Raw genomic sequence first — 24,601 nt, 5'->3', positions numbered from 1 at the left:
CATGACTAGGGAACCACTTTGGTCACCGCTTCCGATCTTAACTAGCTGTTATTTGGAGAACAGTTGGTGGCACCCAAGCTAGATGTCACATTCATGACAATTGCTTGCGGTGGGGATGAAGGAGATGGATTTAAGATATATGTCCATGGAGTACGTTTTATTTTAAAAAATCAACTTTAAAAATTACTTGTAAAATATTCTAGTAATCAGCTGACCCTAAAATGTAGATGTTCTTTAATGGAAATAATATTCTTGATAAAGTTTGCATAAAACAAAGAGTGTTAAACTCTGTTGAAAAGTAAAGCAGATTTCTAATCTAAAATAAACCACCTTTGTTATATGATATGCTGATAGGCAGATTGGTTGATTGAAAGTTATAGAAGAATTAGATAGGACATTAAACACATTAAAAACGTATGTCTGGACAAATGATAATTTGTTGGAATATGGTCAAAAGTTAAGCATGCAGTGGTGCAGTCTAATAAATCTTAACTTTCAAATCAATTTTCAATAGATGTGAGTGCTCTCAAAATTCTCAATGTATGAGATACCTTTACAAGAATCATTACTTACTACAAATCCTGGCATAGTTCTGTTTCTTTAAAATGCAGCAGGGTGAAAACATGTTATCTTAACAGCTGCCTCCTGAACTCCTTTCTGGGCAGTACTGTTTTGTTTATGCAACATTCACTAGGACAGGGAGACCCTGAGGGAATGGGTATTGGCAGGAATGAAAGTAAAGAAGGAACAGTTCTGCTTCTGTGAGCCAGATGGAGAAGAGAGGGTAGGACCAGAGAAGTAGTGTTGGAAGTGAGGTGGGTGTCAGAGATGCCAGAAAGGTTAAAGGCTGGAGTGCTACATGGCATAAATCTGTCAGTGAAAATTTCTTGGGGGAATATGCTGGAACCTCTTTGGGACCCCCAAGTCTCCAGCAGAAGTTTTGTTATAGTTAATAGGCTTGATTTCGTTGTAGCTTTTGGGAGATGGGTTAGAAGAGGGACCTTTGCTCCATATTTGGGATGATCCCAGGATGAACATATAAAAATAGGCATGAGACACAGGGCAGGGGTAAAAAATTCAACCTGAGGAAGAAAATCATATCATAAGAGATTATGAGAATTTAAGGCATACCTCCACCTTCTCCATTCCCGGGAATTTGAATATAATTAGGGAAGATTTTGAATTTCCACAATCCATGCAATTGGGTGTTTGAATTAATCTTATTTAGATTTTAAGTAGTGAGGAGACCAGGTGACATCATGATTACATAATAAAGTGTGATTCCTTCCATGGTGTTTGAAACTTCAGAAGAGGTCTTTTGTCCATGTTTTTAGTGGATTTTATTTTTCATATTAACATGTAGAAGTTCTTTATATATATGAATACTAATCCTTGGGCAGTTATGCATGTAGCTAATATTTTTCTACTATATGGCTCTTACTTTATTGCTTTTACAGTATCTTTTGATGAGCAAAAGTTTGAAGTTTTAATGAACTGTTTATTAATATTTTTCTTTATAATTGGAACTTTCAGGGTCTTAAGAAATCTTTCCCAATTCTGAAGTCATGAAGATAAACTGTCTTCAACAACTAAGTTTTAGTCTTGAATCCATTTAAAGTTAATGTCTATGTATGATACAAAGTATGGATGCAATTTTACTTTGTTTTACTTTTTTGCCATAGAAGTGATAATAATGAATATCTTTGTCATTAAGCTGCTTTATCTTAAAGCAAATACTCTCAATGTTTTGCCATTAAGTGTGGCATTTATTTTACTGCTATTTTTATACATGTTCTTTTTCAGGTTAGGAAATTTCTTTCTTGTCATTTTCTTGTTAGTCTCCTTGCTTGGATTTTTTATGAGTGACACGGAATTTCACCACCCCCCTTTTTTTGTATCCATTGAGGTAATAACATAATTTTCCTTTTTTATTCTTTTAGAGTAGTAACTAATTTTAATACTTTATTGTTATTAATTCAATCCTATCTTTCTGAAATAATTCCAGCTGCGTCATGACATATATACACTTTTAAACAATGCTGTGCTCAATTTGTTGAATTTATGCCCATAAGTAAGATTGATAAGTAATGTTTTCCTTGTTTTTCCTTGGTATCACAGCTTGAGTGCTCCATCTCAAGCTTGAGAACTACATTCAAAATGTATTGAGGAGACTATCACTTTTTTCTATTCTCTGAAAACTTGTGTAGGATTGGAATTACCTGCTACAAAGCCATTTGGAGCTGGTGTTCTCTTTTGGAGAAGATTTTTAACTGCTGATTTAATTTCTTTAATGGCTCTAAGACTATTAAACTTTTACTTGCTTTTTGAGTAAAGTTTGGAATTTGTATTTTTAAAGGATTTATCTATTTTGTCAACATTTTCAAGATATTTGACATTACTGTTGCCCCTAAAAACTTGTCACCTTTTAAAATCTCTGTAGCATGTAATGTCTCTTTTTTATTACAAATATTTTTTATTTTGTGTCTTCTATCTGTCTTTCAGTTGATCTAGCCAGAAGTCTTTCTGTATTATTAATCTGTCCAAAGGCTTAATTTTTGGCTTTGTTGATTCTCTCTATTGTATGTTTTTGCTTCTCATTGTTATGATTTTATTTTAAATATTTCTTTCCTCTTATTTCCTTTGTTTTTGATTTTCTGTTCTTTTTCTAAATTTCTGGGTTACACACTAAACTTATTAATGTTGAGCATTTCTACTTCTCTAATGCAGGTATTTCATGATACATATTTTATTCTATGTATCAATATAGCTATGTCAAGTATTTTTTGTTGTGCTGTGTGTGTATATATTTCTTTCATTTTTTGTGTCTTTTTTTCTTTTACTTTTTTCTCCTCAACTTGTTTAGCAGCTATGTGTTCCACATCTATTCTTCTAGAAGTATCAAAACATTTACCTTCATCCTGAAAATTACAAGAACCTTAAAATGCTTTAACTTTGATCATACTTCCTTTCTAATTTACGTACAGTGGTACCTGATATTTTAATTCTGCTAATCTTTAAAGACAGAAATTAAATGCTACTACTTTATTCAATCATTGTTGAGATTTAATAAAAAATTTAATGATATCTCTGCTTATGATCCCTTCTCATATTCAGACCTTCTCCCTGTTATTATCTTTATTCTGCCTAAAATACATCCTCAGACTTTCCATTATTAAGGATTTGGTATGACAAAATGATTTTTAGTTTGTTTCTCTCCCAGTTTTTGTTACAGAAATTCAGTTTTACTTCATTTACTCAAAGGAAGAAAGTAGTAGTTTAAAAGACAGGCTGTGGGACTGAGGGAGGGAGAAAAGAGAATTCATCTTAAAAGGTAGCAAGTTTCTGTTTGGGATGATGAAAAAGTTGTGGAACTTGATAAGGGTCATAGTTGTACAATGTTGTGAATGCACTTAATGTCACTGAATTGTATACTTGAAAATAATTAGAATGGTTTTATGTTATTGTGTTTACACACAGACTCGCACACACACACATACACGCACGCACACACACACATGTGCACACACAGCTTCTGTGTGTGCATGTATAAATGTACCTGTATTCAAATAGCCCATCTCTTGCTAACAGTGATTTTCAGGCAAGTAAATTAACCCTGCTCTGCCTTTCTTATCTGTCAAATGGAACTGTACATGAGGTAGACTGCCTACCTCAGGGTTTTTATGAGGACTAAATGAGGTGGTATATGTAAAATGATTAAAACGAGGCTGGTTTATATTCACTATTTAGTAAGCATTAGCTATTATTATTGTTCCTTGTTCCTTATATGCAGAGATCACTATGCAGTGATAACAAAGACAACACAGGCCTAGGGAGGCCATGGAATTCACTCCAAGCTTAAACACAAGCTGAAAAACGTCTATGCTGCTTCCCCTGAAATCACGGCTGCATACCCAATGGTCTTACACAATTCAGACTTACTTCCACTCACCTTTTTCTGGGATATGAACATGTGACTTTAATTTCATCATTTAAAAACTAAGTTTCTCCAGGCGTGGCGCCTGTTGTCCCAGCTACTCGGGAGGCTGAGGCAGGAGAATGGCGTGAACCCGGGAGGCGGAGCTTGCAGTGAGCCGAGATTGCACCACTGCACTCCAGCCTGGGCGACAGAGCGAGACTCCGTCTCAAAAAACAAACAAACAAACAAACAAACAAACAAACCAAGTTTCAGTTTAATAATTTCGTGTTTAAGATGGTTTATGAAACAAAAGTAATCATCCTGTGAGGGTAACTGTCATACCATTTCATGTTAGTATTAGAGTACTTGAGTACTTGTTAGAGAACAAATCTTTGGCTGCCTTTCAATTCTTGTAATAGCCTGAAGGTGCTGGTGAGTAGGATGATTTTTGGCTGTTTTATGTATTTGTTTGTAGTTCTGAACAAAGATATCTGTTTAACCTGGATGTGAAGGCCTGGTCTATTTTCATTCTTTAAATGTTTTTTTTTCTTTCTTCTTTTGATGTCTTGAAAAAAAAAATTAAAGATGTCATTGTAGTTTATGAAGAAAAATAATAGGAAGTTACACAATATAAACGTAGCTTATTTCTTAATCTGCAGATTTTATTGGGCATACAGTATATATTTTTGAATACAGTTAGGAAATTGCTAAAGATTTAATCAATATGAAAGAATTAATGTTATCTCCATTCTTGTAAGAGACATATTCAACTGCAGTCATTAAAATTGCTAACCTTATTTATCAGGCAGTCCAAGTATCTTTTAAAGGTATGTAGAATGTTTAAAATACTTATACATGCATAGACTGGAAAGAGTTTATATTGAAATTTACCCAGTTGTTTGGTTTGGAAAAAAATGTAAACCTCTGTAATCACATTTGTAATATGAAAATTATTAGTGAAGACAGAAAGTATCTAACTGATTGAGAACTCATAAACAGAGAAAAAGCTTCTTTCAGGCACCCACGGGATATCAGAGCTCTGCAGCCCCTTGACGCTGAGAGTCCCTCCCAGGCACAGCCACTTCAAAGCCTCCCTTTCTCCCAGCTGGCTCTCCACTTCGTATGAATTCCTCTAGGAATATTTCACCAAGCTGCAAGATAAAAATACCTTTCAGTGTCAAAACCTCACAATTTTTAATAATAAGGTGTATTAATTGGCTTTTCTGCTTTTGTTTTTTAAATAGGGCAGCACGGCCTAATAACTCAGAGCTGCCATATCTTTTGGTGGTCAAATGTAAGAAATCCACGAATTCCTACTTTTTAATGTTATAAATAGAGCAAGATCTGGTGGCCGTTGATTTTCGAACCAATTAAAATTATGCCACAAAAAACTTAGTGATGACTACTGTATACTGCTGGTTTTATGTCATATTTTAAGGGCAAATTAAATTAAATGTCTCTAGGAGAGATTTCATATTCATTGTTTGTTCGTAGTTTTTGTTTGTTTTGAGGCACATGGGACCTGGAAGAATAACACTCACTTTCAAAATTAGCATCTTCAAAGATGAAGTATTGGATTTTAAATCCCCAAACTGCTGAATCATAGGGCTGCAAGGGATCTTGTTTTGTATTTTTATTCAGTTATTTTGCCTTTTAGAAGGATGTATGTAATGTAGTCAAATAAGGTTATAGTCCGTGTTGAAAGTTTCTCCAAAGAAATAAATGTAATATACAGTTCACTTTTTCCACTAGTAGACAGAGCTATTTGCCTTACAGAAATAGAGAAATCTAAGTTAACGGTTTACTTTCTCCTCACTTTTGAATGTAATGTCTTCTGTCTTTTATTGTTCAGAAGTTTGTTGTCAGTCTATTGTTGATCCCTTGTAAATAATCTGTCCTTTTTTTCTGGTTGCTTTAAATACCTTCTCTATAACTGTAACTATACAGTTTCAATATTATTTGTCTATCTATCTATCTATCTATCTATCTATCTATCTATCTATCTGTCTATCTATCCAGATACATGTCTACCTATGTATCTATTTATCTATCATCCATCTATTATCTACCCACCCATCTATTAATCTTGAGAGGATCTTTTGCTTTTTGACTCATGAATGACAGCCTGAATATATTATCAATTAGTAACATTCACAGCCGTTATATTTTTGAGTAATATTTCTACATTCCGTCTGTTATCACTATCCAGAACTCCAAATAGCTGTATATTTGAACATCTCATCTTGTTTTCTTTGATGCTTAAATAGTCTTTTATTTTCCTAATTCCTTATCCCTCTTTGATACATTTTAGGTATTTTCCTTATCTTTCAATTTGTCAATTGTGCCTTATATTTTGTTTTATCTCCTGTGTCATCTGCCTATTAAGATTTAATTTCTATGATTATATTTTTTACTTTTACAAGTTTGAATTGTTCTTTCTCAAAGCTACAGTATTTTTCCATTGTGTCTTGTTCTTTTTAGAGGTTGATTTCTCATTCAATAATTTTAAACATCCTCATTTCCAGAGGGTTTATCAGAGTCTTTTATAATATAAAGTTTGTGGGATTCTAATCCTTTTGGCTGTCCCTGCTAATCATTGCTCATAGTGGAATATTTAAAAGTAACTTTAAGTATATCTTTGGCATTGCAATTTTAGTGTACTTGTAGGTATGTAGTGAGCTTAGGTGGAAGTCGTGGCACTCCAATGCAGATTTGCTTTTGCTTCTACCTTTGGCATTGCAATTTTAGTGTACTTGTAGGTATATAGTGAGCTTAGGTGGAAGTCGTGGCACTCCAATGCAGATTTGCTTTTGCTTCTACCAGATACCCTACAAGCTATCAACACTCAGAATCATTTTGCTATTGTTGCTAATATCTTGGCTTGGGAGTTCCTAAACAAACTAGTAGGAGAATTCTGAACTGCAAATCCATGCAAGGTGCTGGTCAATGGTTTTTGATACTCAGGGGAGAGTCTCTCTTTTTCCCTACCTAAGCCCATGGCAGAGACATAGCTTCCTTTTTATTTTGTATGTGAGTATATTTTTGCCTTAGTCTACTTGTCATTGATAGTGAAATATTTTGAGGTCCCAGATTTCGGTAGGGGTTTTAGTTCTAACTTCCTCCTCCTGTTTGGGCCCAAGGCCTCATTTCTTGTCACTCATGGTATTTAAACCCAGGCTGTAAGTTTATGGAAGCTGTCCACATCTATCATCCACGGCAAGGATAGCTGCCAGTATATTCACATACTGCTTTAGTTTTTCAACTCTCTTTTGTTTCTGACTCCTGAGTATTCCTATTCTTGGACTTTCAACTATGGATTTAGGTGGATTTTATCCAGCGTTTCTAGGTGTTTGCATCCGGATAATTTTTAGTTTATCATTTTCCACCATCTTGTTAGAATATGTCATATAGCTACTAAATGCTGCTCCCTCAAAAAGCCAGCTGATGCTTTAAAATGACCTCTTCCTAAGCAAAATGCCATTTTTCTCCATGGCTTCTCTTCGAAGTGAGTATAGTTGTAGTTATAATTTGTTGAATTATTACCATATATTTATGCTTCAATTATATTATTTAATGCTCACATAAAAACCTGAAAGGTTTGGTTTGTATGCATTTTATAAGTGAGGATATTGAGACTCAGAGAGGTTAAATGACTTGCCCAAGGTCATGTAGTAGAAAAATATCACAGGCACGATGTCAGTGGAGGTCTATTCAATGCAAAAACATTGCTTATAAACATTTACAGGTGGAGTATCCCTTATCCCAAATGCTTGGGACCAGAAGTGTTTCAGATTTCAGGTTTTTTGGGGGTATTTTAGAATATGCACATATACATAATGAGAAATCTTGGGGATGGGACCCAAGTCTAAACACAAAATTTATTTGTGTTTCATACACATTTATACACATAACCTGAAGATAATTTTACACAAGATTTGTAATAATTTTGTGCATGAAACAAAATTTTGACTGCAACCCATCACATGACGTCAGGTATGAAATTTTCCACTTGCGATATTGTGTTTTACCGAAAATAGCTTTGGATTTTGGAAGATTTTGGATTTCAGATTTTCAGACTAGGGATGTTCAACTTGTGTCTATGTGGCCAACAGAGATAATTAGTTTCAAGAGATACTATTTGATATGAATTATCTGGTATGCTCCTTGTAAAAAGTTTTATAGCCATTAATATTTGGCTTTAGAATACGCTATTTATATGTATATATTCACATGCACACATGGAATTTTTTAATTTAAATAACGATCCCTTCCTATTAATGTTTGACTTTAGAATGCATTTTATGATTTAACAAATTTTCTCCCTGTTTCCTAGCCAGACATTAAAATTAATCAGAGCCTATTTATCACTAATGAAAATTCAGAGTGCCTTATAAATATATTCTTTCATTTAGCTATATGACAAGGCAATGCTAGCAGTGACTGAATGGCACAATTGTCTATAGGATAATGCCTACAGTTTTCAGCTTGTCACATGAAACCTTTGTGAACTATTCCCATCTTGTTATTACTCACCCTCCCAAACATTGTCCTATGCTTTCAAAGTGAGAGGTGAACTAGGAAGTGACCCACGGAATGCTCCTTCTCATTCTAATTTAGTAACTAGATGGGTTGGGGCCAGTTGCTTAGACAGAGAATGTTGGAGGTGAGGATCTGGTCTGGGGACTGGAGGAGAAAACAAATAAGCATTGAGCCTAATAAGTTTTAGCTCTGGTGGGACATCCAAGTGAAGATGTCTAGGAGGCAGTTTGGTTGTGGAAAAAAGGGGAGAAAGCTTTGGCCTCTATCTTCCCAATTACAGTGAATTTTCTGGGCAGCAGGGGTTGAATTTATATTTTACAATGTCCCAACACAGTGCCTTGCTCAATAGGCCCTCTTGGTCTAGCATCTGAGTCCTTGAAGTTATTTAGCTACATTATCTCCATGCATTTCCGGAACACTCTATTTACCTAAGCCTTAGCCCTTTTCACATTACATGCCTTAGATACTATCACACTGTTTTGAAACCTTCTGCTTAATTTGTGTTCTCCCCACTGGACTATAAGCTTTTGGAGAACAGGGACAGCTGTCTTGTCTATTGTCACAAATAGTACCTGGTGCTAAATACACACTCATGGACTAAATGAGTAGATGCTGACTAATTATAGTTCTAATTCAATACAGCATTACAAAAGCACAGCAGGTAAGGAAGGAAGCCAGGGAATTGTTATGGGGGAATGAATAGTAAAAAATTAGGGCATTCTCTTTGGGCTAGGTCAGAAGAAAAGTGCCATGAAAGATAAGCTTCATGAAATGCACTTGTTTGGAATTATTTCTTAGTATTTAACTCGGGAATAAACTGGAGTAAGCTCACTTATTTCTGCTCTTATTATACTTTGGTGTTCTATGCACTCCAGTTCCTTATTCATTTTTCACAAGTTAAAAGGGTTATTGGGAATTATACAGAGAGGTCTTCCATTGCTATGAAAGGAATGCGTGTTGGTAACTTCCATTAACATTTATCAAAGTTTATATATCCTTAACTCAATGTAAACAAAATGCTTCAAATTTATGTCTCTTACAAACTTTATCATTAATAATTTTCCTATTTAAATGACACAAAAAGGTACATGCTTTAAAACTATATTAGTTGTTTAAAAATGTCAAGAAAGTTAAAGTTTATGTAGTCTGCCACCTGCTTAATGCCTGTAAAATCATTCCTGCTGGAGATACTGAATTGTTTTCCATTATATTAACACCGCATGAATAAAAATCGAAGCCTTTTAAATCACAAGTTTCATAAGGTGTTGATTGGCCTGGAGCAGGATAAATTCAGACAAATATTTATGGTGCCAAGAGTTGTGTATATAGATAATCTTCCTTGAAAATGTTTCTAGTGTACTGTTAAACTGCCAAGGTGATATAATTTAATAGTTAAAGCAGTGAATAGAGAGCCAGGGGTCACTGAGTTTGAATTCTTTCTTCATTCCTACTTTAATATTTGATCCTGAACCATTTGGACCTTACCAAAGTCAAACTTCTACTTTGTGAAATGAGGAAAAATTAACCGTTCAGTTGCTGGGGCATGAGGATAGGGTCCGTGGTTAAAGAGACTTTGAAAATATACAATTACTATTAGAATGTAGACAGTCACAACATTGCTTTAATAGTTCATTCAGGCTGGTATAACAAGGGCATTAAACCAAATCATGACTTAATCACCTCCCAAAGTCTCCACTTCTTAATACCATCACCTTGGCAGTGAGGATTTCAACATATGAGTTTTGAGAAGACATAAACATCAGACCATAACAATTGTAATATATGAGGGAATTGGTTTGCATTTATTAATCTTCACAAAGCATCATCAAATTAATTTGCAGTAACACTTATTACTATTTACTGACTTCTTGCTGTTACTCAGACACTGCCCTAAGTGTTCTATGTACCCCGTTTACTCCCTGTAACAAGGAGTTAATAATACCTTTGAGGCAGGTATTATTCCAATATTACTGAGAGTAATATTAAAGGAGGTGAATGAGCTCAACATTACCCAACTTGAAGATGGCAGAATCACATTCAAACCCACGTGATTCTGAAGCCAGATGTCTGCATTTTTATATTCCATGCTATGATGTCTCCATGCTTTGCAGATGAGGTATCTGAGGCTTAGAAAGGTCAAGCAGTTTGGTGAAGATCACAAGCTAACATACTGGACTGGAATGAAAGCCCTGATGTGTCTGACAAGGGAGCTCTAGCTATTTGTATTATTGCTCCTCTAATATTATTAATGTGCTTGGTATCTTTTGCACCACTTTTCTCTCTTGGATTACCAAGATAATTAGAGTCAGTGTTCTGCTGAATGCCTTGACCTCCCTAATCTCAGAAGCCCAATCTTGCTAATGAATTCTACTTTGGGGGATATGAAGGTGGATTATGCATCAAAGGTGGAATCAGTTGCATTTAAATCTTTTGGAATTCAGTTCCTTATTGCTTAAATGAGGGGTTAGGATAGTAGAATCTATGGGTTTTTACCTCCATTATAGTTTAGCATCTTTGAGTGCAATGAACAAATGTGGTCTGTCTACTGAGGCCCTGGTGCATAACTTTGTAGATATACCAAAAATATTCATTGGCTTTAATGAAGTTGCATTAAATTCCTTGATTTTAAGACTAGGTAAAATAAAATTTCTACTCTATTTCATTGCTTTTTAAAATGGCAAATATGTTATTTTCTTTACAAAATGAAAGGAATTAATATAGTGGCCAAATGATTTACTTAAATTGTTTATTACATCTTTGTTCGTTAGACAGAACATGTGAGGTAGTGGCAGGATCAAACTACTTAGGTAGATCCATTTAGAATAATTCATTTGCTTAATCCAGACGAAGCTGCCAAACCAGTCATGCTGTCTTGCTAAGACTATCGAGAAGAATATACACTGTGGAGAAGAACATTCACAGAGAGTGTAAAATGGTTAAACAGTAAAGCCCCAGGTAGTTGCAGCCATGGGATATATTGATTAGGGACATGAAAGTAGTGTCAGAGAGCCCAAGGATCTCAGCATAAATGGGCTTATTTTTAATTCTGACTTTGCACTGCTCTCTTAAGACAGTCGTAGAGCGTGATGATTGCTTCTAACTTAACAGCATTTACACTAACACGATTTCACATGGGTAGAGGAAGAATGGAAAGTTTCTTCAGCATTAAGTTACATGTTTCTAAGGAAGTCCAATGCCAGCAGCAGCAATAGTTACATCTGAGATCCTGCCACTTGTTGCCACAATACAGGACCCTTCCAGTTGGTCCCATGGTGCCTTTAGTAGGTAGAATAGTGCTGTCTAAATATGTGCGTGCTCTAATCTTTGAAACCTGTGAATGTGTTACCATGCAGGGCAAAAGGGACTTAGCAGATGTGATTGTTTCCAGACCTTGAGATGGGGGAGATTATCTTAAGTTATCTTTGTGGGCCCAATGCAATCACATGAGTCTTTAAAAGCAAAAAACCTTTTCTGGTTTTCTGGTGGCCAGAGAGATGTGATGAGAGGACTCAACCCATTGTCGCTGGCTTTGAAAATAGATGAAAGAGGCCACAAACCAAGAATTGTGGGTGGCCCCTAGAATATGGAAAAGGTAAGAAAACAGGTTTTTTTCCTCCCTAGAGTGTGCAGAAAGAAGTGTGGTTCCTTTGATTTTAGCCTGGTGAAACTTGTGTTGTACTAATGATCTGTAAAACCATAAAATAATAATAAACTTCTGTTTAAGTGGCTATATTTGTGATAATTTGTTAGTGAAGCAATAGAAAACTAAGACAGTGTCATTGTACATGATTATTTCCTGAATCACAGCAATGAGATTCAATAAGAATTGCCTTTTGAAGGATGTGTTAGGTATGGTGTTAAGCTATATGTGTGTGTGTGTATAATTATCATGCAACAACCACCCCCTAAAAATCTACATTATTGTCTCCATTTCATAGATGAAAGAACTTACATAAGTTCTTTTTTGAAAGAACATAAAGTAACTTACATAAGTTCTTTTTTGAAAGAACTTAAAGTAACTTACATAAATCACATAAGTAACTTACATAAATCACATATCTAGTAAACGATGCAACAGTTACTTGAAACCAGGTCATTCTGGAGTCAAAACCCATAGTGGGTCTACAATACCCTTCATATACAAAATGTTAGGATTATTTTTCTTTATCAGAAGGTGTTTAAAAGCAATCATGTTCATGTAAAATAGACTTTGTTACGTCAGATCTTTACTTTAACCTTAGATGTCAAGTTATTTTCTCCAGAAGAGTGCCTGGTATATTATAGGCATTCAACATGTGGTGATAGAATGAATGATTGATGTTTAATAGACATGTGTGATATACGTATATATTATTACGTTTATTGTATTCTGTGTATATATTATATTACACTATACCTGTATATGTATAGGTATCAGCTTTTTTTTTCCTCTGAAAAAATAGGAGAGAGATGTTACTTTTGCCACTGAAAAATCAGGGATTCTAATAGGTTTCTTCTACATTTATAACATTTGAAGTTATAATTACATATTATTTTTAAGAAGTTATTTAGGCCAGGGGTGGTGGCTCGTGCCTGTAATCGCAGCACTTTGGGAGGCCGAGGCAGGCAGATCACTTGAGGTCAGGAGTTCGAGACCAGCTTGGCCAACACAGAGAAACCCTGTCTCTACTAAAAATGCAAAAAAATTAGCCAGGCGTGGTGGTGCACACCTGGAACCCAGCTATTCGGGTGGCTGAGGTACCAGAAATGCTTGAACCCGGGAGGCAGAGGTTGCAGTGAGCTGAGATTTTAACAATGCACTGCAGCCTGCGTGACAGAGCGAGGCTCTGTCTCAGAAAAAAAGAAAAAAGAAAAAATGTGATTTGGAGGCCATGTGTGGTTTATTTTCATAATTAGAATCAGTAATGAGAGTATATTTAATAAGGTAAAGAGACTAAAGTGGAGGGAATCTTTATGAATTTAGATATTAATGTTATTTTTCATTAGAATATTTTTAAAAGATTACAAACAAGGCAAGGAAAGTTAAATGACCTTTGCTTTTCCAGGCCAAGGGTTTCATTTTCTTTTTAAAATTGCTGGTAAAATTAGAAAGATAATAGCATCTAATTAAACTATATTCATTTTATTTTAAAGTGTACACTAACAGCACAAACTTACCAATAATAGTGCAACCCAAACTTCATTGTATATTAGTCCATCTTTAAATGATTACTAGATGCCTTAAGGAAGAATCTAGATGCTACAGAAACTTCACTTTCATAAGGGCATCAATTACAACTAAATTGGTAAAAAGGATTGTTAATTAAGAAGCAATCATTCATATAACCTTTCTTAAAATAACCTTTCATTGTACATTTCCTTCCAACTATTTTGTAACAAATTTCAATGAAGACTCCCAAATGAAAATAGGGATTCGTTTTATTAATTAGAAAAGTAATTCCTATCCTTTTATTAAGATGACAAATGTTAATACTTGACAACAAAATAATCTTGGGAAATTGGGAATGCTATTTTGCATTTAGTAGAAATTTATTGAGTAGCTAGGAGCAGGATATACTTAACCAGACACTAAAGTAATTTTTAAAATACTTAGTTTTCTATCCTCTAACCTACATCTCCTCATTTCCTCCCCCTCTCCCTCCCACCCTGGTAACCACTGTTTTGTTCTTTCTCTTATATTTGAATTTTTGTTTTAGATTCTACATATAAGTGAGATCATGAAATATTTGTCATCTGTCTGCATAATGTCCTTCAGCTTCATACATGTGGCAAATGGCAAGATCTTGTTCTTTTTTAGGGCTGAACAATATTCCATTGTATGTCTGTACCACAGTTTCTTTATCCATTCATTTGTTGACAGATACAGGGTCATTTACATATCTTGGCTATTGTGACTACTGCTGCATTGAACATGAGTATGCAGATATGTTCATGTGCTAGTGACTTTATTGCCTTTGGGTATACACCCAGGAGATGGATTGCTGGGTCATATAGTAGTTCCATTTCTAATTTCTTTAGAAATCTCCATATTGTTTTCCATAATGGCTGTAGCAACCTAAATTCTCATCAACAGTGGACAGGAGTTCCCTTTTCTTCACATCCTTGCTGACATTTGATATCTTTTGTCTTTCTGTTATCAGCCATCCTAACGGGAGGTGAGGTGGTATCTCATAGTGGTTTTGATTTGTGTTTCCCTTTTATTAATGTGAAGCACCTTTTCTCATACCTATTGGCCATTTTTATGTATTCTTTGTAGAAATATCTAGTCAGGTCTTTTTCCCATTTTTTAACTTGGTTATTTGTTTTTTCACGATTGAGTTCTCTGCAGTCTAGAGATCTAATTTTGTAACACGAAGATCATGGGCAGTAAATTTGCACTGTATGCGAGTCTCATGCTAAATTAGTAGATTTTACCTCTATTGCCACCAACACACACATACACACAATATGTAACTGTGCGAGGTTATAGATATGTTAATTTGTTTCACTACAGTAACCTTTTCAGTGTCTCTATATCCCATAACATAATGTCGTAGACTTTAAATATAAACAATGAAACAAAAACTATGACCATTCCGAATTGAAGGCAGAAACTTTAACAAATATTTGTACATCCACATTCATAGCAGCATTGTTCATAATAGCCAAGAAACCACTTATGTGTTTATCAATGGTTAAAAGGATAAACAAAATGTGGTATGTGTGTATATGTAATTTTTATATGCACACACACACACACACATACAACGGAATGCTATTCAGCCTTAAAAAGGAAGGGAATTCTGACACATGGGAATTCTGACAGGTACTAAAACATGAATGAACTTTGAAGACATTATGCTAGCTGCCATAAAAGAGTCATAAATGGACGAATATTGTATGAGCCAACTTATATGAGGTAACTAGAGTAGTCAAATTCATAGAGATAGAAAAGAGAATGGTAGTTGTCAGTAGCTGGGAGGAGTGAGAATGAAAAGTTAGAGTTTAGTGGTTACAGAGTTTCTGTTTGGGAAGATGAAAATGTTCTGGAGATGAATGGTTGTTATGTTGCAGAACAATGTGAATACGCTAATGCCACAAAACTTCACACTTTAAAATAGTTCAGATGGTATTTTGTATTATGTATACTTTACTAGAATAAAATATTTTTCAGTTATTAACAAAATCTTAGTTGTGATATTAACATGCTGATTTATTAAAAGCCTGTAACACTATTATTAATATACATAAATTATATTTGTATATTTTAATCATATAGAATTACACATAAATTTTAAAATTATATATTCTATAATGTATTAGTGCCTAAATAATAAGCAATGTGAAATTCTTCACATTGAAGACCAAAGGTATGAAACGTGTGTTTTATATGACAACAATCTAGATTGTGGCATATATCAAATATATTGATTAGCCAATTCAAATATTTTGTAATGACTAAATAGTTACAGCCATGGAAGTAGGGGTGGATTTTGTCAGAAGAGTAAAAAATAGGGAACATTGCAGATGGTAATATTCATGGTAATTTAGAGAATTCAAATCAGAAGTCAATCAAGGAACCCAATCAGATCCATGGAGTACCAGTACCCGGAGGGCGGTCATCAAAATTGAAATGAGACTTGGGGCACAGGGAGAGAGATTTGAACCACGTGAGTTCAGGAAGCACTTCCTCGTACCAGTGGCCCAGAAGGAGTGGTTTAGAAGGAGACAAGAACGAATTGAAGCCCATGAAAAAGCAGCAAATGTCTTGGCAACTACTAGAAAATTACATTTGCTTTCACCTCTTCCCCTCCTGAGGAAAAATTGCTTCTGTGCATTTTCAGGGGAATCCCTTTCCATGTGAGAGAGGAATTCTCATGGCTTTCACCTGCTTTGGGATGTTGCTTCCTAATTATCCTTTGCCATCTTTCTCCCCACTCTCTCTTTTACAGCCTTCTCTTGATTATGACGAAGTCAAGTTTATCCACAAAAATACTTCCCTAAGCCTTCCTGCTAATTTTTATTTTAAAGTTATCTAGTTGATTCCCTTTTCAATCTTATAAATTTTTTAATTTCCTGAAAATAACCACATGCATTGAACTCAAAATGTCTTATAGTTTCTGTAACTCTTGGTTTGCATAAACCCTAAAATGAAGTAATGTGTACATTAATTATATGCTTTGCCATTTACTTGTGGTTTCTGTGAAAGCAAATGCCACTATTTTTAGTTCCTGATCTTAAAATTACTCTTTCTCAAATGCTGTTAAACCTTAATGAATATCCAAATTCATATAAATTATTTAAGCTATAATTTCCTATACTAAACAGTCATTAGATTAACATACATCCTTAGAGCTCTTCCCAGCTGTACCAAATTAGCTTTTTTTGAATACTTTTAGATTTGAAGCAATGCAGAAAGTATTGCTCTTCTAAGTTGTATTCTAAGGTTACAAACAGCAATTTGACTTAAAAATGCCATTGAGAATGTTTCCTCCAGTTAGTATTCATGCAATACAACCTCATGTTTTTCCCTAAGAATTATTGAATTTTAAAACATATCCTAATCTTTTCATTTACATACAAGTGAGGAAACTAAGATATAGAAAATTTTGATGAAGTCCTCAGCATTTCAAAGAAGTCTGTATATTGAAATGTTCTCTTCCTCCTTTCTTTCCTCTTCTTTTTTTTTTCTATTAAGAAAGCAAGTACGACAGAACCATCTTAGTTTGGATAGTAATTCTCACTTACAAAAAAATATAAACTAATTGAAATGATGGAAATAAAAAATGAAAACATTCGTTTAAATCTTTATTTTTTAAAACTAACACATATTTAAGAATGTATAAATTCCAGTGTGTATCTGTGAAAGTATTCCTGATTTTATTTTTCACTACACTCTTTTCCTGAGTGTTTTCATCCCTAGAAGACATACTCACATGGAGGAAGCATCTTCATGTTATTCCAACAAATGCATTTTCTTTTTCTTAAATTTCCCCTTTCTAGCTTCTAGATATAGGCTGTCTTCCTGTTTCTATCTCACACCTTTTAGAGATTCTTTTCACATACTTCACTGTGTAGTTATTAATGTTTCCTCTCTGACAATTCTTTATTTCTCTTCCCTTGAAAGAGAACCCTGCTGCTGTCATTACTTTTTCTTCAGATTTCCTTCAGATCTCTCCTTTTGCCAGCTACCCAATTCCCAGTTTACAGGGAACCCGCTGATGGCAATATTTCTTTCCTTTATTTTTTTTGATTCAGAATACTCAGACTGCTGTTTGAATAATAATGATGATAGGTATATTGTATTTACAAATTACTGGTGATTTGGTGATTTCAATGTAATTTATGTGCATGAATTCATTAGTAGTCTCAATTTTCACATGACGTGTTGGAACAACTGTGTTTTTTCTCAGTGAGGAAATGAAGGACGAAAGGAAGACAAGATTAGGGACTAACATTATCTATTAGCGTGATGTAGGCACAGCGTCCAATAGAATAGGGTTTGTCTTAGTCCATTTTGTGTTGCTATAAAGGAATACCCGAGGCTGGGTGATTAATAAAGAAAAGAGATTTACTTAGCTCATGGTTCTGCAGGCTGTACAAGAAGCATGGTACTCACATCTGCTTTGGGGGAGGGCCTCAGGAAGCTTCCATTCATGGAGGAGCAGAAGTAGGCATTACATGCCTCATGGAGGAGCTTCCATTCATGGAGGAGCGGAAGTAGGTAGTAGGAAGTAGGAAGAAGCAAGAGAAAAGAGAGAATGGTGTTAAGACTCTTTTTAAGAGCCAGCTCTTGTTGGAACTTCTAGTGAGAACTCACTTAATCCTTTAAGAATGGCACCAAGTCACACATGAGGGATCCGTCCACACACCTCCCGCCAGGCCTCACCTCCAACACCGTGAATCAAATTTCAACATGAGATTTGGAGGGGACAAATGCACCAACTATAACAGGGACTTTTTTGCGACAGTATAATAAACATGTATTTCAAAAATTTGATAATTTTGGTAATTTTAAGAAAATGATATTAAGTGAAGACAGATTACCAGGATTTTAATTTTATTCCATGAAATTCTACTTTCAATTTTCCTTCCCCTACTAGCATTTCTAGGTGCAGACGAGGCATTTGGGGTATAGAAGATCACACTCTTCTTCCGCCATGTCTTAAAGTGGGTTTAATTTTATCTTTTTGGTTTATTACGTTGCCCTTCATATTTGCATCTCAGTCTTTTATCCCAAGTTGTGGCCTGATTATAATTATGATGGATACCAAAGAAATTTTAGGAGCTTTCTTACGTTTCCTAAAAGCAGAACTTGGCATAGTGATTTTTGTGCAAATGGTCTGTTGGAAGAGTACACGCAGGAGAAAGGAAGAAAGGGAAGCAAAGCAGGGCAGGGAAGAAGCTCCCAATCAAAGCAAGATTTCAGAGGGAAACTCGGAAACTCACTCCAGCTCCCCAAAGAGAGCCCGCAACACCTGAATTGCACCCATTTTGCAGTAGGGGTTTGACCTGTTGTACCTCCCTGTCAGCCATTTATTGTTGACTGCCTTGGGGGCAGAGTGTAATCTCTAAGGTAAGGCAGTTCTCTGAAGTAGGAGCAGCTCAGGGCCCTCAGTAACCTTACAGCAGCTGGAGAACAGGTATTTTAGACTGGAAAAGAAGATTAGAATGTGTGTATGGTTGAACTTTGGCAGTGTAGCAAACCACCTAGAGGCTTAAAACTGCAGTGACTGAGTTCATTTCGGATGTCTTCAGGTTGTTCATGTAGTGGGGCAACTGGACCATCCTGTAGGTCTCAGGAGGTTTCGGCTGATCTAAGCTGGGCTTGCCCCCATGTCTGGGGCCTTAGCTGGGATGGCTGGGGCAGTTGGCACGGCTGAGACCTCTCTTCACATAGTTTCTTATCTTCTATCATAGGGATCTGAAACTGTGACCCATGGGCCAAATCCAGTTTTTTTTCTTGTTTTTGTAAATAAAGCTTTATTGGAGTACATTCTTTTATATATTGCCTGTATCTGCTTTATCAGTAAAATGAAAGAGTTAGGCAGAGACTGTACAGACACCAAAGCTAACATATTTACCATCTGACTCTTTATAGAAAAAGTTTGCTGACCCCTGATTCATAAAGGTAGCTCAGGCTTGCTTGTGAGGTGGGAGAGTTCTCAGTGCAAGAGTGCAAGCTGCAAGGCTTCTTGAGATCCAGGCTTGGGGCATACACAGGTTACTTCTGCCACATTCTGTTGGTCAAAGGAAGTCATGAGGCCAGTTCAGTGCCAAGGAATGGAGAAATAGACTCCACCCGTTGATGGGAAGAACTAAAAAAAAAAATGTGTGGCCATTGTTTGCTGTCTACCATGGTGAGGCCCCAACAACATCCCCTACAGAATTCAGCCTTGTCCCTGTCCACTGCAGGTAAGGAGACTGAGATGAAGACAGGAGATATACGTCAAATATCATACAACTTGTTAAAGGAAGAACTCAAACTAGAATCTAGGTCTCCTGATCAATATCCTGCTACTATTTGAACTCTGTCATGGTGACTTTACTATATCATTACCTGCCAGAAGCATCTATTTTTGGCTATTGAATGTTACTCCTCAGAACTTTAACAAATTCTGCAACACACCAAAGAAAAATGGAATCAAACTCATGCTGAAATCTGCTTCCCCACATCCTGGATTGATGTACACCTACTCTTTGTCTCGTATTGTTTTCAAAGCCAGCTGCCTTCATTAATACTGTTTATGAAATGTATCTCCATAGATTTCAACACAAATTTATTGGCAAATTCTATTTATCTTCATTTTTTTTTCTTTAACAAGTATCTGTTAAATAGTTAGAATAAACCAAACCCTATGCTAGGTCATGGGAAATAAAAATACATCAAAATGCAGTCTGAGACCTCAAAGAGCTTTATAATGAAAAGTAGTGGTTTCCAACCTGTGTATATTACAGACCTCCAAGGATGATAGAAATGAGAGTTGCATTTTCTGTAGATTGACTCATGCTTCACAAATTACCTATATAATTACTTTCCAAAAAGGTGTGTAGATACTTTTATGACTAATAAGATACAAGTGTATGAATGTCTACTTGTTTGTCATGACATTTGCCACTCAATATTGTTAAGAGTGGCAAACTCTTAATATTTTTGAGCATGAGCCCTGAATGTCCCCACACACTGCAAGGTGTATCCCACTACTGGTGACCCATTTCTGTAGCTAGTAATACAGGCAACTGGTAGGTAAAGGGATCATAGTCTGACTTCCCTGTAAATGTGTGCTACTTGGAGAGAAGAGGACTGACTATTATTTGCTACAATGTTTGCTACTTGCTCAAAAATAATGCTGGAGGCTCAGGCTTGTAATCCCAGGACTTTGGGAGGCCAAAGTGGGCAAATCACTTGAGCCCAGAAGTTCAGGACTAGCCTAGGCAACATGGTAAAACCCTATCTCTACAAAAAACAAGCACAAATTAGCCAGGCATGGTGGCCTGCACCTATAGTCCCAGCTACTCAGGAGGCTAAGGATTGCTTGAGCCCAAGAGATTGAGGCTGCAGTGAGCCATGATCATGCCACTGTACTCTAGCCTGGGCAATAGAGCAAGGCTTTCTCAAAAAAAAAATTAAAAAATAATGCTGAGATGATGTGCCATATGATCCAGCAATCCCACCACTGGGTCTTTATCCAAAGGAAAATAAATCAGCATATCAAAGAAATATCTAAGCTCTCATGTTTATTGCAGCACTATACATAGTAGCAAAGATATAGAATCGGCTGGGCGCAGTGGCTCACGCCTGTAATCTCAGCACTTTAGGAGGCTGAGGCGGGTGGATCATGAAGTCAGGAGTTTGAGACCAGCCTGGCCAACATGGTGAAAACCTGTCTCTACTAAAAATACAAAAATTAGCCGGGTGTGGTGGCACGTGCCTGTAATCCCATCTACTCAGGAGGCTGAGGCAGGAGAATTGCTTGAACCTGGGAGGCGGAGGTTGCAGTGAGCCGAGATCGCGCCACTGCACTCCAGCCTGGGTGACAGGACAAACAAACAAAACAAAAAAAAAGATATAGAATAAAAAAACAAAAAGAAAAGATATGGTTGATTCCATTAACAACAATGTATTTTATATTTGAAAGTAGTTAGAAGAGATGACTTGAATTGTTCCCAACATATAGAAATAAATACTTGAGGTGACAGATACCTCAAATACCATGACTTGTCTGTTACATATTCTATCTTGTAACAAAATATCACACAAACCACATAAATATCTAAAATATTATGTATCAATTAATAATTAAATTTAGTAAAAACATAATGCTGAGCCCTAGGCCCTGGATTTCTCATATGTGAGCAAACTCAGTGGATGTGAAAGACCTATCTGGGCCTGTAATATTGCTCTGGTAGTACGGGGTACAAGGGCTATAAGCCTCAATATCCTGATGTGCTTGCTGCTTATTTCGTTACCAGGATGCAAAAGTCCTTTGTCTTTGGTCTAGGAGTCTCCCGCCTCTGCCAGCATTAATGAAACAGTAACAGGCTAACTTACTAGCTTGCAAGTAGTTAAAATCTCAGACCCTTCACAGTTCATGACAGACCTGGAAATCTTCAACATTTAATTTTTTTAGCATTAAAATGATCTCTAGTACTCCATGGGCTGGAAATCATTGGTCTGAGGTCTTAGATAAATAGAACACTATCAATTAAAAGATTTATATGAGCTAAAAAGAAAAAAGGAAGGGCATTGGAGAAGAAGAGAGTAACCATGAGCAAAGGTATGGTGTAGAGGAAAAGATCAAAAGTGTGGAGTAAGAGAAATGTGCCTACTTCATTGGATAAAGAAGGGATTGAGTGAGAGAATTCTGAAAAGGTTGGTTGGGACCAGACCTTGGAGCACACTGAGTATCAGGCAACAGGGAACTCTTAAAGCTGTTCTAGCAAGAAATGACATAATTAGTTTTTCTCGGGGAAAATTAATTTTTAGTAGGGAGAGACTGGGCATGAGAGAGCAGTAAGGAAGGTATTAAAAATGCTTTAGGCACAAGTTCTAAACTATTAGTATAAGAGGAATAAGAGGTGGACAGATGAAGATATTCCATGAAGAAAGATAAAATGGTTGGCCAGGTGCAGTGGCTCATGCCTGTAATACTAGCACTTAGGAGGCTGAGGTGGGAGGATCACTTGGGGTCAGGAGTTCAAGACTAGGCTGGCCAACATGGCAAAATCTCTTCTCTACTAAAAATACAAAAATTAGCCAGGTGTGTTAGTGCATGCCTGCAATCGCAGCTACTCAGGAGACTAAGGCAGGAGAATTGTTTGAACCTGGGAGGTGGAGGTTGCAGTGAGCTGAGATCGCACTATTGTACTCCAGCCTGGGCAACAGAGCAGACTCTGTATCAAAAAAAGAAAGATAAGATGGTGTTCTAATGGATTGCCTTTCAAGGGATTGAGCAAGAAAGTCAGATAGGACTGTGGGTTTAAAGTGGGAGATAGTGAAACCACCGAAAAAAAACAAAAAACAAGCAAAAATAACCCTCATATAAACCTAGAAAGAGAGAACTCCAGGGAGTTTCAGTTGTGGGGGAAGATAATGGGCTCACTTTTATTCCATTTTGATGGAGGTTGGCAATACAACCAGCCTTCCTTCTTTCCTTTCTCTCTCTCTTACTCCATCCTTCTCTTTCTTCTTTCTTTCCACCCATCTATTATTAAATATTTAGCTTTTTGCCAGTCATGTGCTAAGACTTCAGAATAGAAATAAATATTTTACAATCTAAGAGTGTAAAAAGGTGGATTTAAAACTTCAATATAAGGCGATGAGTTAAATAATAGAGATAATACATGCGATGAGTATAGAAAAGGAACAGCAAGCTCTGTCCAAGGGAATTGAGGAAACCATCCCAGTGGAGGTGATAATTGAGTTGGGAATGAAATGCTGGGTAGGAGCTTATCAGTGTGAATAGGGATAAGAAGAGGACATTCCAAAGCATGGGAATAGAGAATATGTGCTTGGTACAACCAGGTAGAAAACATATTCAAGGAGTCGATGATGAAGGATTGGAAAAATAACTTGACATGTCATTCTATGATATTATACTAGCTCCAACTTGGACACAATGATAACAGCTTATCTTTCCATGTGTTTACTATGTGCCATGCCTCTTATTTAAAAATGTTTTACAGGCATTACTTTTTCTAATACTCAAAATGGTGGTACAGGGTTACAGGTGAAGAAACCGAGACTAAGAACTTGACCAAGTTCATGGAGTTTATGAATGGTGGAGGTGGATTTGAACCACATCAGAGCTAGGATACCATTCTCTTTATCCTCCCTCTGTGTGGAGCTGTGCACAATGACCCTGAACCATCCAAACCTGGTTCCAGAATTGCTCTTCATCATCATGTTATACATTATCACATTCCCTTTTTATCCTGCTTATCTTATTCCTACCTACATTATCACCTTCTTAAATTGAATAAAACTTCTGTGCATTTTCTGAAACATGCAGAACTGAAGGGAACATAAGTGGATTTTTCCGGAGAGATCATCAGATTCTCAAAGGGATATGTAACAAGAACAACACTACTACTATTACAAAGATTAAAAATCATTATACAAAATGGTCAACTTTAATTATTGGATGGATATTTCTGTTTTTTTTTTTTGACAGAAAATCAGGAAAACAAAATAAGAGGCAGTTTTCTCAAAACATGGTCAATCATTACTCAACATAAAACCCCAATGTATATTTCAATTTGTGGTAAATGATTCAGGGTAGCAGAACTTTTCAAGTTATCTCTGCTCACTTTTCAAGTTAGTTTCTGTCTTTCGTGAAATCGAAAGAGTGATGAGGCTTCACAGTCCCTTACGGCCGATGACATTTACTATCCTGAACAGGCAGACAATCGGTAAGTGGTTCCCCCCACCCCCACGCCGTTTTATTCTTTTTTTTCAATATTTCCACGTTATTTTTGAAGCTGAATTAGAAATGCAATGCTGACTTTTTTCCTGAGTATTTTAGATATTCTTACCAAAAAGTGGAGAGAGCTTTAGATACTAAAAACATTAGCTGGCAAGTTTTTTCTTGCACTCTTCACATTAAGCGTGTGATAAAAGGCCCACTTGAGGGCTGTGTTCAGTACCTAAAGTGAATGCTTTAAATT

The 24,601-nt window shown here is 36.0% G+C and overlaps 1 long non-coding RNA gene across 1 annotated transcript in view; it reads left to right on the top strand.

The window, feature by feature from the left end:
- The first annotated feature begins 746 nt into the window (after positions 1-746).
- LOC101056741 (uncharacterized) overlaps positions 747-24,601 on the top strand; it is an 84,339-nt gene continuing 60,484 nt past the window's right edge. The window contains exons 1-2 of the long non-coding RNA XR_170287.4: positions 747-815; positions 18,538-18,604. This is a non-coding gene — a long non-coding RNA (uncharacterized LOC101056741). The remainder of the gene's footprint in view (positions 816-18,537; positions 18,605-24,601) is intronic.

This window comes from Pan troglodytes, chromosome 14 (assembly GCF_028858775.2).
Source record: "Pan troglodytes isolate AG18354 chromosome 14, NHGRI_mPanTro3-v2.0_pri, whole genome shotgun sequence".
In the NCBI taxonomy this organism is placed as follows: domain Eukaryota; kingdom Metazoa; phylum Chordata; class Mammalia; order Primates; family Hominidae; genus Pan; species Pan troglodytes.
Note: the sequence above shows the minus strand (reverse complement) of the source record. Positions and strands in the feature narration are given on the sequence as shown.